At 46.7% G+C, this 18,735-nt stretch overlaps 2 long non-coding RNA genes across 2 annotated transcripts in view; both read right to left on the bottom strand.

Annotated features, from left to right (window-relative positions):
• Positions 1–684: 684 nt before the first annotated feature.
• On the bottom strand, positions 685–7,125 carry LOC116154820 (uncharacterized). The gene is made up of 3 exons (XR_004138842.2): positions 6,840–7,125; positions 1,725–1,890; positions 685–977 (listed from the first exon to the last, which is right to left on the bottom strand). It is a non-coding gene; the product is annotated as an uncharacterized LOC116154820 (long non-coding RNA).
• A 2,881-nt stretch (positions 7,126–10,006) lies between these two features.
• The window catches only part of LOC135322165 (uncharacterized), a 107,305-nt gene continuing 98,576 nt past the window's right edge, over positions 10,007–18,735 (bottom strand). The window contains exons 3-4 of the long non-coding RNA XR_010382531.1: positions 14,552–14,695; positions 10,007–10,184 (exon numbers count right to left, since the gene is read on the bottom strand). This is a non-coding gene — a long non-coding RNA (uncharacterized LOC135322165). The remainder of the gene's footprint in view (positions 10,185–14,551; positions 14,696–18,735) is intronic.

The raw sequence follows: 18,735 nt of genomic DNA, 5'->3' as shown, positions 1-18,735 counted from the left end.
TCATGTTGGAATCAGACATATATAATCTGGAAAGAACAAGATGCATCAAGTGGAGTGTCTGAACTCTTTGTTTATCCAGGAGCTGATTTTATGGTGCAGAACTAACCAGGGTCCACTGAATTTCACTATGAACCCAACCGAATCGATTTGAGAAAAGAGTTGTTCAGAGTAACTGAACGATGTTTCCAGCCATCGTGTCAGAGAAATCCTTTTAACAGTCTTTAGTTAGCAGGGCAAGTAAATCACAAATCACTGTTAGCAGATTCATGGAAGAAAATTAATAGAATCAGACGAGATAATCTGATAAGGGTAAAATTGCTGAGGAAACAGTCTTGCCTCATATTGGAGAATGAGACAACAGTCTGATTACTAGGAGTCGTGAATAGGTGAATTATGTGCTAAATAATCATCAGAGTAAATCAGCATTTATTAATTCTTTTCTCTTTAAGCAATTCACAGTTGTAAGTTAAAGCCGCTCTCTCTTTGAAGACACATCTTTTATAATTTTTATTAGAGGTAATTTATTATTTGCATTACCTGTATTTACTTCATAATTGAACATTTTGCATTCAAATTTATGTAATGCATTATGCTTGAGAATATATTTCTGCCTGATTAGCATAAATAGTCACTTACCTCATGAATTACTAACAAAGTTTATCTTAAAATATAGGTTTTTTTTATTAAGTGGAACACAAACATATGTACAATAAATTCTGATTTTCCGGTGCAGTTGGAAAACGACTCACATTTGGTTTCAGGGAAGCCAGGCTATAAGGAGAGGGGAGTAATCAGGCGGAGAAAGTGAAATACGGACAAATGAGTTTGGGAGGTTCCTTTCTCGGGGAAGGTATCCTTTTGATGGGGGGTGGGTATGCCTGGGGGTGGAGGAGAGGGAAAGGGGCAGAAGAAAGCTCTGGGCTCTTCACTCACAATTTAGATTGCTTACTGGGTGATCTTGATGTGGAAAGTGGATTCTGAAAACAAACAAACAAAAAAAAAAAACCCTGTAAGCTATCATCTGTGCTTCTGTGAAGGACCATGATAGCAAGTGCATCTCATTGCCAGAGTGTGGGGTCTTGATGATTTCATGTTTGTTTCGTTTGTGTGTGTGTGTGTGTGTGTGTGTGTGTGCACGCACGCACATCAGGCTTCCAAAGAGTTCTACCTTCGAACACAATGCACATCATTTAATAAAATACTTGTTTGTTTTGCACAAGAGACGTGAAAAACCCAGATGTTTTCTCAAGTGAGAATTCCTGGGACGGCCTCCCAAAGTTTACTCCAGCTCTCCTCCCTCTCCTCACCCGACAAAGACATCCAGTATGGCCTGGCAGACAGGAGGTGTTTAATAAATCGCTTTGTGCATACACAAACATTTGAATGGAAGGCCTTCTCTGGGGTTTAGGCAATAGATAGGAATCTAAAATGCTGAGGTCTCTTTCCCTACTCTGGCCATTCCAGATCAACAGATTTCCATGCTAGTCTTTTTTTTTTTTTCCCCTTCTTTCCTTTTTTCAGGACATAGCCCTCTTCCTAGATTCTTCTTTTCCTTCAATTAGGAACCGCTGGCAATTCACTATTTCATTGTTGTCTTTTTTGATCGTATTCACAGCTACACGGAGAAGGGAATGTGTCTTGAAACCACTCAACCCTTCAAAGATTTACTGTGAGGAAATCAGAACCGATAAAAAAAAAGTAAAAGCAGAAATAAAAAAACGGACCTGATATTGGGACAGTGTTTGCTCATACTGGGTCTTCCCTGCAGGATGGCTCCAAGGACAGGCTGGTGGTGGTGCTGGCTCTGTAGTTTTGGTCACTCTCCTTCCTCCCCCTGGGTGTGGGGTGATGCTGAGGTCCTGTTCCAGAGGCACTGAGCAGCCGTTCGACCTGGGAGATGGAAAAACAGATCAGACTTAAATCCTTGTGTGATGACCGGAGGACTAGGTCGATGCAGACAATTTCTGAATCTGTGTGTTTGTGAATTTGTTTGGCTGGGCCTGAGAGAAGGGATCCCTCGTGGCCCTGTTTTATATCTCCATTCTTGGTTGCATAATGGGCTTTCCTGAGCTTTCTCACGTGTTGTTCTGTTCACTGAAAACACCAAACATGCCGGGTGATACCCTCACGGCATCATCTATCGTGATAGCGTTCCTGGTTGGACAAAGAACAGAGAACTGGGCTAAACCACCCTCCTCACCCCGTAAAAGTTAAAGTCAGATTTATACACCTTTTGCCAGTATTTTGAGCTAGTAATTTTATAACAAGGATTCATGCTGTTTGTTGAATATAAACATTTGAACAAGACAGAAATAGGAGGCTATCAAACAAAAGAACCACGATTCCTCTTCTCCACCTCCATCCCCTAATTGTAATCTCAGGTGTTACCACGCATAATAATCGGGGTCTGTGTGTACATTTTTTATGGAATGGAATTGTGGCAGGAACACACTTCTTTGACTTTTGCTCCCAGCAACACATCCACCCTAACAATCTCCCAAGGCAGTTTGGGGCACTCCTCTATCCTTTAGCAGAACTCACTTCAGAGGATCTTAGACTGGGGGAAGTTTAGAAATCTGACTTTAACACTCTCCTTCCAACCAGTATACAGTCAGAATCTTCTTTGCAACATGCTGGCACGTGAACAGACAGCATGCAGGGCTGATTTTACTAGGCACGGCAGTAGGGCCCATGAGACTAAACTCAGACTAAAGTCAGAGTTAAAGAAATGACTATCATTCAGCATGGGTTAGATATTTCATTATACAGTCATAAACATAATTAAGTTTTTTTTATGGAAGAAGGGGTCCACGGAAACCAAAGTACCTAGCACCCACAAAAGTCCCTGACAGCATGTACTTGATTAGCCCTAGTGACAGGGTGCTCACTACCTCCCTATTTTACCTTCCACCCTGTCTATCTTCCCACAGTCCTGAGATTTGTCAGGAAAGTTTTTTGTTTCTTGGTCTGTCTACGATCAAGTCGTATGCCTTTCTTCTATACATGAGTCCTGACTTTACACACTCAAAATGCCATGTATAATGAGTCCTTACATCCCTCAGGGTCTCTGGGGAATGGAAGACAACCAACGTGGCGCCTTCTCCCTGCTTTTCCTTTTCACATCTAGACACAGTCAGTGCCTGTAGCATTTCCACACATACTGGAATTTCAAGTGCCCCTGCCTCCTGGTTGCTGCCCTCTCTGAGGGTTCAGGTGCTGCACCCAGCTCCCCAGGTGTGAGCCTCTCATCACAGAGTGAGCACCGCCCTCCGCCTCCCTGAACCACATCTGTCTGCTCCTCATGCCGACCGTAATTTCACGAGCCTCGCTGGCAGACACATAACACCAGTGACTCATCATGCGTGGCCCTGGGCCTTTTCTTCTCACGTTTCCCCCATCCTCTGCGTGTGACCTTATGTTTTTGAACCCAAGCACAGAAACACACAACCATCCCCCATAGGCTTCACTTCAGTAGATTCAGCCTGTTCCCTGCTTGTCTAAATCTCTTTGGACCTAGAACGTGCCATTGACTAGTTCAAATTTTCTTCCCAGGCTTGTGCCAGCTGCAAATGAAATTGATGGGCTTTTTCTATGACATAACCTCTCTGAAGCAGGGCCCTAACCTGCAAAAAGGGAGATTGTCAGGGTTAGAAATTGTGCCTGTGAAGGGTCCTCCACCAGGAGAGGCCCCGGGGAGCTCCACGAATGGCTGGTGCACGCCTCCACTTGCTGTTGTCACCCTGAGTTGTCAATGTCAACATTGCGAGAGGCCAAGCCCCGGGGCACCCCGGTAGAGACTGCCTCTCCAACTCCCAATCATTACACGGAATGACTCCCTGGATTATTCAAGTCCCCTAGTGGACATTTTCAATTAAATGGGCCTAAAATATCACCAAAGCCACAGGGAGGTGCAAATCAAAACCACGGTGAGATGTCACCACACACCTGTTAGAATGGCTATCATCAAAAAGACAAAAGCTAAATGAGGGTTGGCAAAGATGTGGCAAAAAAAGGGAACCCTTGGACACTGTTGGTGAGAATATAAATTGGTACTGCCACTACGGAAAACAGTATGGGGGGTTTCTCAAAAAGTTAAAAACACAACTACCATATGATCTGGCAATTTCACTTATGGGTCTACATCCAAAGGAAATGAAATCAGTCTCTTGAAGAGATATCTGGACTCCCATATTCATTGCAGCCTTATTTCTAATAGCCATGATACTAGAACAACCCAAGTCCCCACCCACAGGTGAATGGATAAAGAAAATTGGTACCCACATCCAATAAAACATTCTTCAGCCCTGAAAAGGAAGGGCCCCCTGCCACTTGTGACCACATGGGTGAATCTGGAGGGCACTATGCTGAGGGAGATAAACCCGACACAGAAAGACACATACTGAATGATCTCGCCTGTATGTGGGAACTTAACATGTCACACTCACAGAATCAGAGATTAGGATGGTGGTTTGGGGGGATCAGAGGACAGGGGAAAATGGAGAGATGGTCAAAGGGACAAAGTTTTGGTTATGCAAGATGAATAAGTCCTGGAGACTACGGTCACCAGTGCTGCGCCGTATGTTGTATCGTGTAATTTGCTAAGAGGGCACATGTTAAGTGTTCTTAACACACACACACACACACACACACGATAGTAACTGTGTGAGGAAATAGGTATTTTAACTAGCTGGACTGTGGCCATCATCTCACAACGTATATGTATACCAACCGTTACGCTGTGCCCCTGAAATATATACAATTTATATTTGTCAATTACATCCCGATAAAGCTGAAAAAAAAAAAATCCACCCAGAACTGGCCCATTTGGTAATTTAGTTTAAAATTACCCCATCTGGATGCCCTGCACTCACCCTTCTAGTCAATTCTAAACTACCCTGACTTTTTCATGGTATAGACAGAGCTCTCTGTTGAAGATGGCAGATCCTTTAGATAACGGTCTGAAGTCTCACCTGCCCTGCTCTTTATAAACCTTTGCCTTGTTGAAATACATAGTAGTTGTCCAAAGCTGGGACCTCAGAGACTAATAAAAAATAGATGTAACCTAGAAAAACAAAGCAGAAGGGCTCCCTGTGTGTATAAAAGCTTCTTAGTGATCCGTTCCTTCCTCCCTGGGTTTTCTCTTGTTTAGATCCCCACTTTCCCTGCCATTTCCTGATGCCAATTTTGAAGCCTGGAGGCTCCAACTGGGTATTTTCTGGAACAGAAGAGTTCAGAGTTGCCAGCGCCCACTCTTGAGCTGCAGCTGGTTCCCCCCGGTCTCCCTTCAAAGGATCTCAGTGTGCGGGCTTTTGCAGAACCTGCCCTTTGGGGTGCCTGTCCTGCCTCGCAGCAGAGAGAGCTGGGAACGAAAGCAGTGAGTGTTTAGGATCTGCTGTCCTTGGTCTGTGTCCTGTCTGGGAGATTGACCCAGAGCATCGGAGCTTTGGAGGAACGATGGGGATTCTTCAGAAGAGCGTCACTGACTGTGGACTCCAGGCTCCGAGAAGAGCTGCTGAGAGACGCGGGTGCTGGCAGGCTGGGGACGGAGACCAGCCTGGAGACAGCCCGCTGATTCCCCCTCCGACCTCAGCAAAGCTTTCCTGGCTTCTCCAGCTCAGCATTCAAACTGAAAATGGACTGGATTGCAGGGGAGGTTAAAAAAAAAAAGAAATCCAGATTGTATGGAGGGAAAGCCCTCAGCCCTTTGAGGTTGAACAGAGGGTGGGTAGGTAATCGTGGACCAGACACCCACACACACACACACAGAGCTGGCATGCTGGGATGCTGGTGAACACTGATGGGTCGTAATGACAAAGTCAGACCATCTGTGGAGTCGAAACAACAGAGCCAGCGTGGTGGGGGGCAGAACGGGGGTTGGGGGGCAAACCTTCCTGCATCGCCAGGCCAGAGGATGCTGTGATTTTAGAGGAACGATGTTTAGAGCCTTTGGTGGCAGAGCAGCGAGGGGTCACTGGGGGAAGATACCAGCCAGGAGGTGCTGCACTCTGCTGCCAGGCCAGCACGGGGTGTGACTTCTGCTCCGTCCCAGGAGTGACACCCAGGCGAGCCAGAGGACCCTGTCTCTCGGCCCCAGCCTCCTCCGGGATCAAAGGTGGAGAGGGTCTTGGAATCGTGGTGAGCATGTGCACTCAGTGCTTGGCACAGGTCAGCCACCCCCTGGTGAGTCCTGGCGAGAACTGATTAGCTTTGCGAAGGGCTGTGCTGATGTTCCGTTTCCCTCTACGGGGCCGGGTATGGACTAGGGTCTCAGGAAACATTTTCCCTTCTGTCTTTTCCCTCCTGCCTTAAAGCCGTCGTGACCCCTGAACCTGGCAACCTGGCATAGTTCCTCCTTCTTTTCCTTTCTCTTCAGTCTTTGTATTACTTTGTCCCCCTGGAACCCCAGCCCTCCCCGTGTCCCCTCTGTCTTGTCTGCTGGCTCACTGTGACTCTTCAGGTCTTGGGTTTCCTCTTAAAAGCTTCACCTCAGTCCTCGTGTTCTCCAGCCCCCAAGGTGGGGGTTGCCGGGCCTCTGAGTTCACTGCCTTAGAGTCCTCACTGCTCCATACTGGCCCCCACCTGCCCTAGGAGCGTCTAGAAGCCAGGACCACTCCTCTCACCTCTCCATCTCTTTGGCCTATTGCAGTGCCTGGCACACAGTAGGTGCTCAATACATGTTTATTCAAATGAAAATCACTACACAAATGCTCTGTTTCCTTGCCTTGTTTTCTGAGATTCTTAGGCACACAGGCTGTCCTACCCAGTGTCCCAGAAAACAGGCCTGCGAGAGGGGCAGGGTGTCTGGACGCTGTGTTGCAACAAGATAGTTCTGCACTCACCTCTCACTGGTCCGGCTGGCCCGCCCCTCAGTCACCAGGAGGCTTATCTTGTTCGCTAACGAGCCTGCGTCTTCCCGAGCTGGAACGGGGTGGAACCGTGGTGGAGATGTGCGGACCCTGGGACCAAGATGGAAATCAGTCCACCTTGCTGGGATGGAATTTGGGATGAGCAGAGGGCCGCGTTCAGGTCCCTGGGTGGACCAAGGTGTGCCGACTGGCTGCCACGCTGGCTGCTACCACTGAAGCGGGCCCGGTTCCAGCCTTGAGTCACAGCTGCCGCCCCAGGGCTTCGAGGCACTCTTTTGTAATCTTCAAAAAGGAATGCCAGCCTGCCCCCATTTCCACACTCCCGAGTCACGCTCATTCCCCGAGGTGCGGCTTCAGCGCAGGGTGGTCCGGGCAGCTCTGAGCAAGGGGACTGGCATCTAACAAGCATTTAAGAGGGCTCAGTTGTGAACGCGGTCGCCACTGCTTCCAGAAGCCCTCCCTGACTCCTGCCTTTTATTCATGGATCCCCACCGGTGTATCTTGACCTCTGTTCCAGAGCCTTCTGGAACTTTGGGAATGTGTGACCAGGCAAAGGTGACCTGCCTGTCAAAGTGTGACCTCTGAGTTCTTCACATGTTCTGCACGTCCCCGTCCTCAGCATGTCATGGGGGTGCCAATTAGCCCTCTTCCAGTTATGGATGGAACAATTTTGACCTAAACTGACTTAAGCAAAAAGAGGACTGATGGGCCCATGTGACCGAAAGGTACAGGGACAGAGCTGCTGCAGGTCTGGCTGGGGCAGGAGCCACACAGTTCCATCGGAGCTGGCTTCCGTCCACCTGTTGTGTTTGCTGTCTACTGCATGGGCTCTGGGCCAAGGCTCCTGGTGGGAACACGAGGGCTGGAGCAGCTCCAGCTGTAAATCCCCATGGAGTAGGTCCCATGGGAGTGGGTCTGAGTCCTCAGTTGGGCAAATCAAAGTCATGGCTGGGTCAAATCCGTCTGGGTCATTTGCCTGGTTATCCGCCCACCCCTGTTCCGATCCCAGTGGCAAAGGGATGAATACGCTGACTGATTCAGGCTTACACTCAGAAATGAGGTGGGCAGGGACCTGGAGAAACCTCTGCGTGTGACAGAGGAGCTGTCCATCCCAGCGTGAGGCTCCCCCATCAAATGAGAACATTTCTAACGACGAAAACGTACCTGCTACTCACCCAGGCCTTGTCCTCAGCCTTAATCACTGGCTGTTCCCAACAGCCCTCGGAGATACGTGCTGCTGTGATTGCCCTCTGACTGAGAAGGAAATTAAAGTTCAGAGACGTTCGGGAGATTTTCCAAGGTCACTCAGCTGGGCTGGTCCAAGGTATGAATCCAGGCATGGCTACAAAGTTCATGCTCTTAATCATTTTCTTGTATTTTCTATTGTAAGAGGGAGACAGACGAGAAACAGACAAATAATATGCACTATACTGTAATGTAAGGTGGTAGAGTGTAGTATCATATAATATAGTTTAGTATTACATAATATAGTATAGTATTATATAATATAGCATAGCATTGTACATCATATCACATATATCAAATGGACAAATAATATGCACTATACTGTAATGTTAGGTGGTAGAATGTAGTATCATATAATACAGTGTAACATTATATAATATAGCATAGCATTATATATCATTTCATATCACATCATAACATATATCATATCATATATTAAACAGATAAATAATATACACTATACTGTAACGTAAGGTGGTAGAGAGTAGTATATAATACATTATAGTGTTACATAATACACTATGGTATTATATAATATAGCATAGCATTGTATATATCATATCATATTGTAACATATCATATCATATATCAAATGGACAAATAATATACACTATCCTGTAATGAAAGGTGGTAGAGCATAGTATCATATAATACAGTATAACATTATATAATATAGCATAGCATTGTATATCATTTCACATCACATCATAACATATCATATCATAAATCACATTGCGGAAGGGGTAAGTGGCCCATTTTTGTATCCATTCCAAGAACACCTGTCACCAGCATGGAACATCAGAGGTACTGGATAAATGTTGAGCAGCTGACTGAATGAATCATTTCATGAGCAGAGTGTGAATCCTTTGATCCAAGAACCCTGTTTCCTCCTGGCAATCTCACTTTTATGACATTCCTAGGTTTGTTGCAGTCGCACAAGCAGAACAAATAATCAGAAGAAGAAAGTGTGAGGCAAGATCAGGTGAGCTGAAATTTCTAGACCCGTAGCTCTCTGGCTTCCAGCGGGGCTGAGTGTTTACAGCGATCAGGCTGAGTCTGTGTCCCTAAGACGATCTTAGTGGACACTTTAGGTGGAAAAGAGCCCAGGAAGGCTGTTTCATGGGCAGGTAGAAAAGAAGTTAAGTGTCAAATGCAAATGATAGAGCTTTTGTACTTCATCTTTTCCCCTCCTTTTTAAAAAATGCCTTTGGCATTTTGGAAATCTGTGTCACTCTCCCTAAACCGGTGTTTGCTACACACAAACATGCACGGGTCTGTTCAGTGTGGGTTGTTTCTGAGTGCTGGCGTGCACAGGGTGAGCTGAGAGGGGAAGATTTTGTGTTTTGTTTAGCGGCAGCTCTCTTCTCCTGGCCTTCTTAAAGCATAGGTTTCAAGGCAAATTAATAATCTCGGATCTCCTCACTTCACCTCTGCCTCCCACTCTGTAGCCCAGTAGTAGATAAAGCATTTAATCAAAGCAGAAGAATGATTATTTAAAAAGGCCCCTGAGATTATGCTCACATCTGCAGTCAGAATTGCTAATATCTCACCTCCCTCCACCATCCTGGTGTCATCTGATTTCAGTTCCCTTGAGGTGACTAAGAGTCTAGTCATTAACATAACACCCACCTGCTTTGTTGGAGTTTACCGTCAGAAAGGTCTGTTTCCAGAAACTCCCTGATCTAAATGCAGCTGCAGGGCTGGCCCTTCTTGGCTACTGCATAGGTCCATGCATTTTCTTTGTAATGGAATCACTTCCCAAACTCAAGCAACAACATGAGATTCCAATGCATGTTCTATATCACAGGGAGGAAAGACTCAGTTTAAAGTTACAGGAGAGAGGAATCAGACTTCTAGAAGTTAGCACTCGATTGCCCACATTCTTACCTTTCCATCTACATTGGGATGACTTGGTAGTAACGTGATGATGATGATGATGATGAAACTACCACTTTCCACAAAATACAGGGGGCAGAGAAAGGATCCAGATCCCCTGAAGAAGCAATAACTCAAATCCAGAAAATGGGAACTTCTATAAGATAAATGTTCCAGGTTCTTTGACAACTAAATGAACTGCAAAAGAGCGGAGGAGAAACGGGGACTGTTACAGATTAAAACAGGCATTTTTTTAGATCTAAAAGAAGTGGCTCAAACCCAGAGAGGGAGCAGTAGGCCGGTGGGAGAGACAAACGTCTACACAGCATTGCCTGTCGAATGTCCTCGCATCTTTCTGCGACGAGGTCTCCTTCCCTGGGAGAACTTCTTTGGCTGCTTCTCCCTAACCCAAGTGGGGTGGTGCATTTCCACCCTGCGCTCCAAGGCCCACATGGCATTTGTGAGTGTATGTCGTAATTATACGTCTATGTTTTAATTTTTAAAAATTTGAGCCAACCCTAGATCCACATGCAGCTGAAACCAATAAAGTGCAACTGTATTGCCTGTGTAGATTTGCCTGACCACCACCTCGGTGCAGACCACAAGGATCCCTCCTGCTAAGCCTTGTGGCATTGCCTTTTTCTATGTATTTCTCTTGGGATTCTGTGAGCATCTTGATCCAGGGGTCTTATGTTTAATCTCCGCGTCCTGGTTCAAGCCAACTCCAACCAGCATGTGACTTCTAGGTGCTCCTCTGTGAATGCCTGTGAAACAGATCCAAATTCTATCACAGTAACAGAGAAGGAAACTCGGAATACTCTCTAGAAGGTTTTGGCCAACAGCGACAGAGAACATCTCGAGGCACAAAGCACTAAGGACATGCATCATATGGGATTTTGCCGTCTGCAGAGGATTGTGAAGATCTCAGTGGTGACTATGGGGTCACATTGCCTTAAAATATCATCTTTTCAGGTGATTCAAACAGAAACTTAACACGAAGGGAGGGATAGAGTTCTCTGTAAAATGAAGCATGTATGCCGGACTTTTATTTTTTGGTCCCAATTGTGTTCCTTTGCATCATCTCTCCATGAAAATGGGGGCACTCAGGGATTAATGCACTCGAAAATTATGGACTCATGGTGACTCAGGCCATGGTGACAGTGCCTAGAGCAAGGAACTGGAGGTCCTCAGCAAGAGTCTTGGGATTTATCTTCTATAGACTTTCTCATGACAGACTTGGAAGAGGAAATGCTTTCTTTCACTGGCCTCTAGCCTTACTCTTGTGGTTCATCCTACTAATGGTAGAATTTTCAGAAACCATCTTGGAGTAGCAGGGATCCTCAAATTACCCCAAGTACCAAGTCATGTGCTTCACTGATGCATGGAGACACCAAGGACACTTCTGAATCCCAAAGTTGTGCAGAAAGAACAGATACCAAAGCATGTAAGGTGACTTTGAGTTTCTTCCAAGATCAAGTCTTGAAAGGCAGTGACCAGTTGACTGTTACTGAAACCACTAAGGGTCAAGTCTTCCTTCATTGGAAGCCTGCTCTGCGTCAGGCTGTGTGTGAGTTGGGTAGTTAAAGGGATTAAAAAAATCCCGCTACTCATCCATGTATCTTCCATCTGTCTGCCCATTCATCCATCCATCCGTCTGTCTGTCCATCCATCTAGCCACCCATTTGTATGTACAGAATGCAAATTTTTAGTAGCCCCAGGGCACACGTGACATGCCATTGAGGCAACAGTAGCTTTTTGAACTTTTCTGCAACATCTTTTGGGCACAAACACATCTTTGCCTCTTAGACGTGACAAGAACACCAGCTGCTCAGAATATAAGCTGAACAGCTTACTGGTGACAAAAAGAACCCATGTTATCTTCCTCCTACTTTAAGTAAGAGAACAAACTTGAGAATCTGAACAGAAAAGTAAACGGTTGCTGTGAATATGCCCGCCCCCAGCACTCAGATTATTTTGTGTTTTTGTTTTCCAGAAGTGAAAATCTCAAGGAATGTAATCTTTTTCCCCTCGCTGGTGTCTATCTGTCCATATCTCTAAGGGAATCTACCACATGTGGAATTCCCTGTGATGATTCCGTTTCGCCCAAGGAGGAATAAACTTTCTCCTTAACAGCTTCGCCCAGCCTTCTTGAAGCTGCTTGGTGGCAGAACACACCTCACAGACAGGCTCGATCTCACTGGTTGCCTGTTCTTGAGAACCAATGTGCATAGATGAAACTGAATGTTCTCTAGAGTTGAAGGTTTAAAGACGTGCTGTGTTGGACCCAGTCTGGGGTTCATTTCAGCCACCTGGTGAATGCTCCCTCATTCTGTCCTGGGCTTATGTTTCGCAGCTGTTAGAAATAAAATCTAACTGGCTGGTCATCCAGTTTCTTCACATACAGTGACAGAGTCTCACTGCCAGTTCCCCTACTGCCAAATCCTTGTCTATAGAGATTTTGTACAAATTCTGATGTTAAGCAACAGGAATTGGGAAGAGAAAAGACACACTAAACCAATGAAAGGAGAAAAGATACAGGAAAAAAAAAAATAAAGCCAGGGCCGCACATTGTGCTCAGCGAGTGGAGACACTACAGTGGGTGCCAGAAAGAGCGGCAGGGCCGGTCACGGTGCTGTGCTGTGTTTTGAAGGTCACCGGTGAGAAGTTGTTAAGGTCAAACCCCCTTACATAGCTCACAGGTTAGGGAACGATTAGTGAGGATGTCCTCAAAGACAGGGCTTGTCTCCTTGTTCTAAGCAAGTCGGTATTCTCACCTTGTCTTAACTAACCCTTGTGGATAAGATGTTCAGGGGAGTTCCTTCTCTGCAGAATGTCAGAGCTGTGTCAAAGGGCCACAGAACTGGGTCTTAGAAGTCCACCGTTCTATATGTATCTGTATGTATCTTTTTCAAAGCGTTTCTGTTTCCAAGCATGTGGTGGTAACCCCCCACCCCCTGCCATGCCACAACGCCTGGGCACATGGTAGCCAAAGTTGGTTTCCTTCAGATTTCCAACTTGGGAGGCACAGGGAGGGGTCCATGTACCTGCTGGGCTATCATTCCCGTTGTAGAAACACTGAGTGTCAGGCAACTGACCCGCCAACATGCTTTACTGTTACAGCTGATAACTCTTCCTGTCTAGTGCTTTGGAATTTCCACTGGGAAAGAAGGCTTCCCCAAGCCACAGCAGGGTCGGCGGGGCTGGGACCAGATCCTGGCTGTCCTGACTTCACTCTCTCTGCAAAGTCTCCCCTGGCCTCTCCGTCTTAGCCTTGCTGAGAGGCGGTTGACTGGGCTGTGAAATGAGCTCCCCCGTCTCTGGGAGGCTCCGGGACTGGCGAGCTCTGTGACGAGTCTGGCGCCTGCGCTCAATCAATAGCCACGGAGATTGCTGTTGTTAGTGATCATCGGCTTTCGGGGAGAATTCATAGAAATGTGTGACTTGGCTTGTTTTGCTTCTGAGAATCGGAGGTTAGTGCTTGTTCCTTGGAGGAAGTTCTGTGGCTTAGAGAGAAAGAAAATCGTCTACCAAAGTGACCTTTACCCCCAACTGCTGTTCGGTGCCCCAAACTAATGAGCCAGGATCTAACTGGGTAGAAGATGGAGAGGCACGGGAAGTCACTCCGTGACGATGACCCGGTCCGAGGGGTTCCCTAGTCATTGTCCCAATGGCTTCTGTATTAAATGTGTTCAGTTTGCTGGCAACAAGCTGGTTTTGCAGATGAGATGGCCTGGCAGCTCCTTCTGGGCCTCCCAGCCACAACCAGGAAGTTGGGAGGGGCTCTGGGGATGGAGAGAGACCATAGCCTGGGTGCTCCCTTGAGGTGCCCACCCTGTCTTTGCTGGATGAGGAAGAAAACAGTCACAGACCCACTGTCGGTCAACCACGATGGGCCACCTGCCAAGGAGGTGAGGGCAGCAGGGCCCAGGCAGCAGAGCCTCCCCAGGCGCCGAGTCACTGAGGGGACCTCCGCAGGGAGCCTTGTGGGGTGAGCAGCCTGGGCTCAGATCAACCTGTGGTCAGCATCCTCCCACATGAGCCGCCAAGATGACTGCGCGGGCGAGGGCGGCGCACCGGGCATGGGGAGGAGGCGGCGGCTTGGGAAACAAACCTGCCCCCTCTCCATCTCCCCTGATGGGAAGCCAGGGCTTGTGGGGCCGGGGGCGGGGGGCCTGGCTGAGGGCACGGAACCACCCAAACCACTTGGCTTTTGAAAGATGGGACTTGAGGTCAAACCTGAGTCTTGAGAAATCCCAGGATAATGACCCAGGTCCTTCAATTCTAGTGCAGACTTTAGATGATGGTTGAATGTAAGAAAAGAAAATCATGCTCCAAGTCACTATTTCACTTCCCAGTACCCCCGGGGCATGGTTTAGAGGGGCCCCCATAAATGGCCATTGCATCTTAAAGATGTGCTCCCCTTGGTAACCATCGTACTGTACCCACTTCCTAATCGCCAGATGCTTCACAGGTCACACTTTGGATACCTCTGCAGTTTATCATTGACTATTTGTCTTTCTCTCCACATGCCTGTGAGCTCTTTGAGGGCAGTGATGGACTCTTACCTTCATAACTCCAAACTTTGGAAATGAGCTGTTGCTGTGAATGTAAGAGAGTGTCCTTCTTGGCTAGCCCCTAGGGCCAGAGGGCATTTCTTTGTCTCAGGATCCAACCAGGAGATTCACCTTCTGCACCAGTCTTGAACACTCCTGCGGGGATAGAAGTGTGTTCATTGTCTGTCAGCATAATTAAAATCAGATTAAAATGCACACTTCCCCCCAAATGACACAAAACCTAGATGTCTAATGTTAATACTTTCTATGTTCCTGGGTCTTTTTTGTTGGTTTTTTTTTTTTTTCCTATCTTTCTCATCAGCACAAAAGAATGTTCTTTCTGTTTCTGACTTTACCAGAAGTCACACTTTATTTGTGTATGAAAAGCTAAGTTCCTAGTAAAGGAAGCACCATCATTCTCTCTCTGTACATTGACTACTACCTGGGGAAAGCCGTCTGCATGAAAATGTACCACATCCTTTCCATGAAAAACCCGCTGTATTTGTAATGCTTTGTTGTCCGGAGCCTGTTCTCCCAGCGTCCCTGGGGTCAAAGGTCAAAGTCTTCTGGCAATGAAGAGTGAAAAGGTCACCAAGAAGAAAGGTTTCTGATTTCTCTAAAAGAGCAAATTCCCTTCCCCAAAGCTATTCCCGCCCTTACACTCTAATGAGAAGAAAGAGGGTGATTTGGGGAAACCATCATGTAGTTTCTGAATGTGACATCAGTGAGAAGTCGTTTGGAGCAGTGGCAGCTGCATCAGCTGAGAAACTGGGGAGCCAGCTTTCTGTTGCTCTCTACCCCTCCCCTCAGATGCCATTGGTACGCAAAGTCTGAGATCCCATCTCGAGTCCATCCTCACTCCTCTTTGTACATTCACCTCCCTTAAAAAAAAAAAAAGCTTTATTAAAAATAAAACAAAAGGGGGGTTATAGCTCAGTGGAAGAATGTGTACTTAGCATGCATGAGATCTGGGTTCAATCCCCAGCACCTCCATTTTAAAAAAAAGAAAAAAAAAACAGCTTGAGATATAATTCAGACACCGTACAATACATTTAAAGTGTACAATTTAGTATTTTTTTTGAAATATATTCACAAGGTCTTGCTTCCATCACCACTGTCTAATTCCAGAGCATTTTCATCAATGCCCCTCAAAACTCACACCCATTTGCCGTCATCCTCCATTCTCCCTTCTCCCCGGCAACCACCATTTGACTTTCTGTCTCTATAGATTTGCTAGTTCTGGACATTGCGTATAAATGGAATCATACAAAATGTGGTCCTTTGTGTCTGGCTTCTTTTACTTAGCTTAATGTTTTCAAAGTTCATCCACGTCGTAGTATGTGTCAGAACTTCATTCCTTTTCATGGCTGAGTGGTATTCCATTGTACGGATACACCACTTTTTGGTTATCCATCCATCAGTTGATGGACATCGGGGTTGCTTCCACCTTTTGGCCATTGTGCATAATACTGTGAGGAGCAGTTGTGTACAAGTTGTCGGACTGACACACGTTCTCATTTCTCTTGGGTAGATACCTAGGAGCGGAATTGCTGGGTCATGTGGTAACACGTTTAATTGTTGGAGGAACTGCTCCACTGTTTTCTGTCTTTTCCATCTTCTTTTGCTGGGACCACACAAGGGCCTCTTGAGTGTTCCCTTTGCCTCTTGTGTTGTCGCCTCTCTCCGACCAGGTCTCCGCCCCACCACAGCAGGGAGCAAAGTCTCTCACCCAACGGGCACCTTTAGAGTCTGTATGGAGAACCAGAAGTGCAGTTTGCCGGTCTAGGCAGCCAGCATTAAAGCACTCACTGCGGGAGGTAGTTCACCACACCCAGAATTAAAGTGCAGCTCCTTACTCTGGTCCAGAAGGTTCAGGAGCATCTCCCCTGCTTTTCTTTCCCTCCTGTGGATTATCCTCCAGTCCCGCTGGCCTTCTGGGGACACTGGCTCTCTTCTGCATTGAGCCTTTGCACATACCATGTATTTGGTTTCCCCTGCTTAGATGAGTACGTGCCATTCTTCACAAAGCTGGCCAAATGAATGAGTAAATCAATCAAATTCAGTGTACTCAATACATTCACTTACTCGAGGCCACACAGCTGGTCGATGGCAGAATCCCCACCAGATTCTCACTTCAAGGACTTTTTACTAGTTTGTTTTAAATCTCTCCTGGTAGGTGATCATCTAACAGATCAACCCGTACCGCAGTCCTTTTCTTTAACTTCTATATTAGGGCCTCTCGACCTCAGCACTACTGATATTTGGGGTTGGACAATTCTTCGTGGAGGAGGTTATCCTGTGTGTTATGGGACCATTCTGCACCCCTGGCTTCCACACACTGGAACCCCTGCTCCCCAGACCTCCCTAGTTGTAACAACCAAAAATATCTCCAGACATCGCCAAAGTCCCTTGGGGGACAGTATCATCGCAGTTGAGAGCCACTGCTCTATAGCTATTCAATGAATACTGGAGCTGAGACTAGCCAAGTGCATTTTCCAATCCCTACTTACCAAAGAGTTTTACCCAATTCCCCTTTAATAAGGCAGGAAATGAGACCTATACGAATTCAGAAGAAATCTGAACAATAAGATTGGAAATCAAAAGAGTTTGTGATTGATCTGCAGGAGAATGTTTGATTTGCCAGGTTCCTCATTCTTCCAGAATTTTGGTCAACAAATACCAACTTAATGGGGTCCTAACCACCCTGGGTCAGGCAGGTAGTAAGATCTTGCCTGTTGAGCCATTTCCTCAAGGTATTTTCCAGGTAGTTCGGATCGCCCTTTTCAGAGATCAGAACTTTGCAGCAGAGGAACAGGAAGGGGGAAGAGAGGATTACAGAAGAGGACCCTGTGACAAATGGAGCCCGTCTGTAAGTGGTTCATGCTGATTTCAGCAGCTTGTACCTCCCTACAACCTCAGTCTCAGGACTGAGTCTGAGAAGCTGAAATTAACACAACTGCCCTGAGCCAGTGACCTTCCAAACCAAGCAGCTCCCCAGCTCCTGCAGTGCTGTTCAAACTGGGAGGCTCCATCAGTAACCCCTGGGAAAATGTGAGTCTTCCTAGCTGGAGATATCCAAATACAAGATTCAGCCTTTTTCTCCCTGGCAGAATTAATAAATTTGCATGATGCAAATTAAATGTTTAATTAAAACTGAATACTAAAGCCTTTTCAGGAAGTTATAAAAACCCTCTGGAGGAGGTCTGGAAGCCAGGGGGGGCGGGGTCTGTAAGTCTACCAAGCATGCCTCTGCCCATCAGACACCAGCTTTCATCTCTGCTCTGTTTCTCTTTGGTACCTGATTGTTTTGCAGTTATTAGAGCTGCTTGATGTGATGATCCAACAATGTTCAGGTGACTACTAAAATGACAAATATTGGAGAACCCCCCTCCAGCAAGAATCTAGAATCCACCTCCTGGCCCATCCCATGGTGGGAAGGGTGCCGGGTGCCTAGAGCAGAGCCTGTGTTGGAGAAACAGAAATATCCCAAGAATAGTTTGAAGCTGCAGGGGGGATGTGCTTAGGGACGGGATTTGGTTCCTTTAGATGGAATTGCCAGTAAGACTTCCCCGGGGCCTCGGGGCTGGATGTGTTCCAAGCAGAGAAACCAGGCTCAGAGGATGCACCCCAGGTACTCTCACCCTGCAGGGGGAAACCTTATTTGGTAGCTGTATTAACTGAATCCTCACTTCATGCGGACTGATGGAATTCATATCAGAATGTCCCTTTCGCTGTTGGCGATGTCCCTCACTGATTGCCTCTGCCCTCCAAAATAGAAACTCTTAACTTCACTGCTGATTTTTTTTCCAGTTTGTTCATTCATTCACATGCTCATTTATTCCATAAAAGCCGATCCAGAACCTTCTATGTACCTCTCACTGTATTTATCCCAAAGATCAGCCTTGATGTCCTAAGTGCCAGGCGCCGTTCTGAGTCAGTTACATGCAGCCCCTTCTCTAATCTCCACAAGTCTTTTGAAAGCAGAGGGTTTTCTCCAGCTGGAAGCAGACGGGGACGTCAGAGAGGTTCAAAGCCCAGGGAGGATCTGACCTGCTGTCGCTGGTTGAAGGGGTCGGGGGCGGGGCACGTGACAAGGAGGCAGTGTTCCCCAGAACCCAAGCAAGGTTCCCACCTGACAGTTGAAAAGAAATGGGGACCTTAGTCCCAGCACTACAGAGACATTACTTCTGCCAATA

The sequence above is a fragment of the Camelus dromedarius genome, chromosome 9 (genome assembly GCF_036321535.1).
Source record: "Camelus dromedarius isolate mCamDro1 chromosome 9, mCamDro1.pat, whole genome shotgun sequence".
In the NCBI taxonomy this organism is placed as follows: Eukaryota; Metazoa; Chordata; class Mammalia; order Artiodactyla; family Camelidae; genus Camelus; species Camelus dromedarius.
The sequence above is the reverse complement of the archived record's forward strand: the minus strand, read 5'-3'. Positions and strand labels throughout refer to the sequence as shown.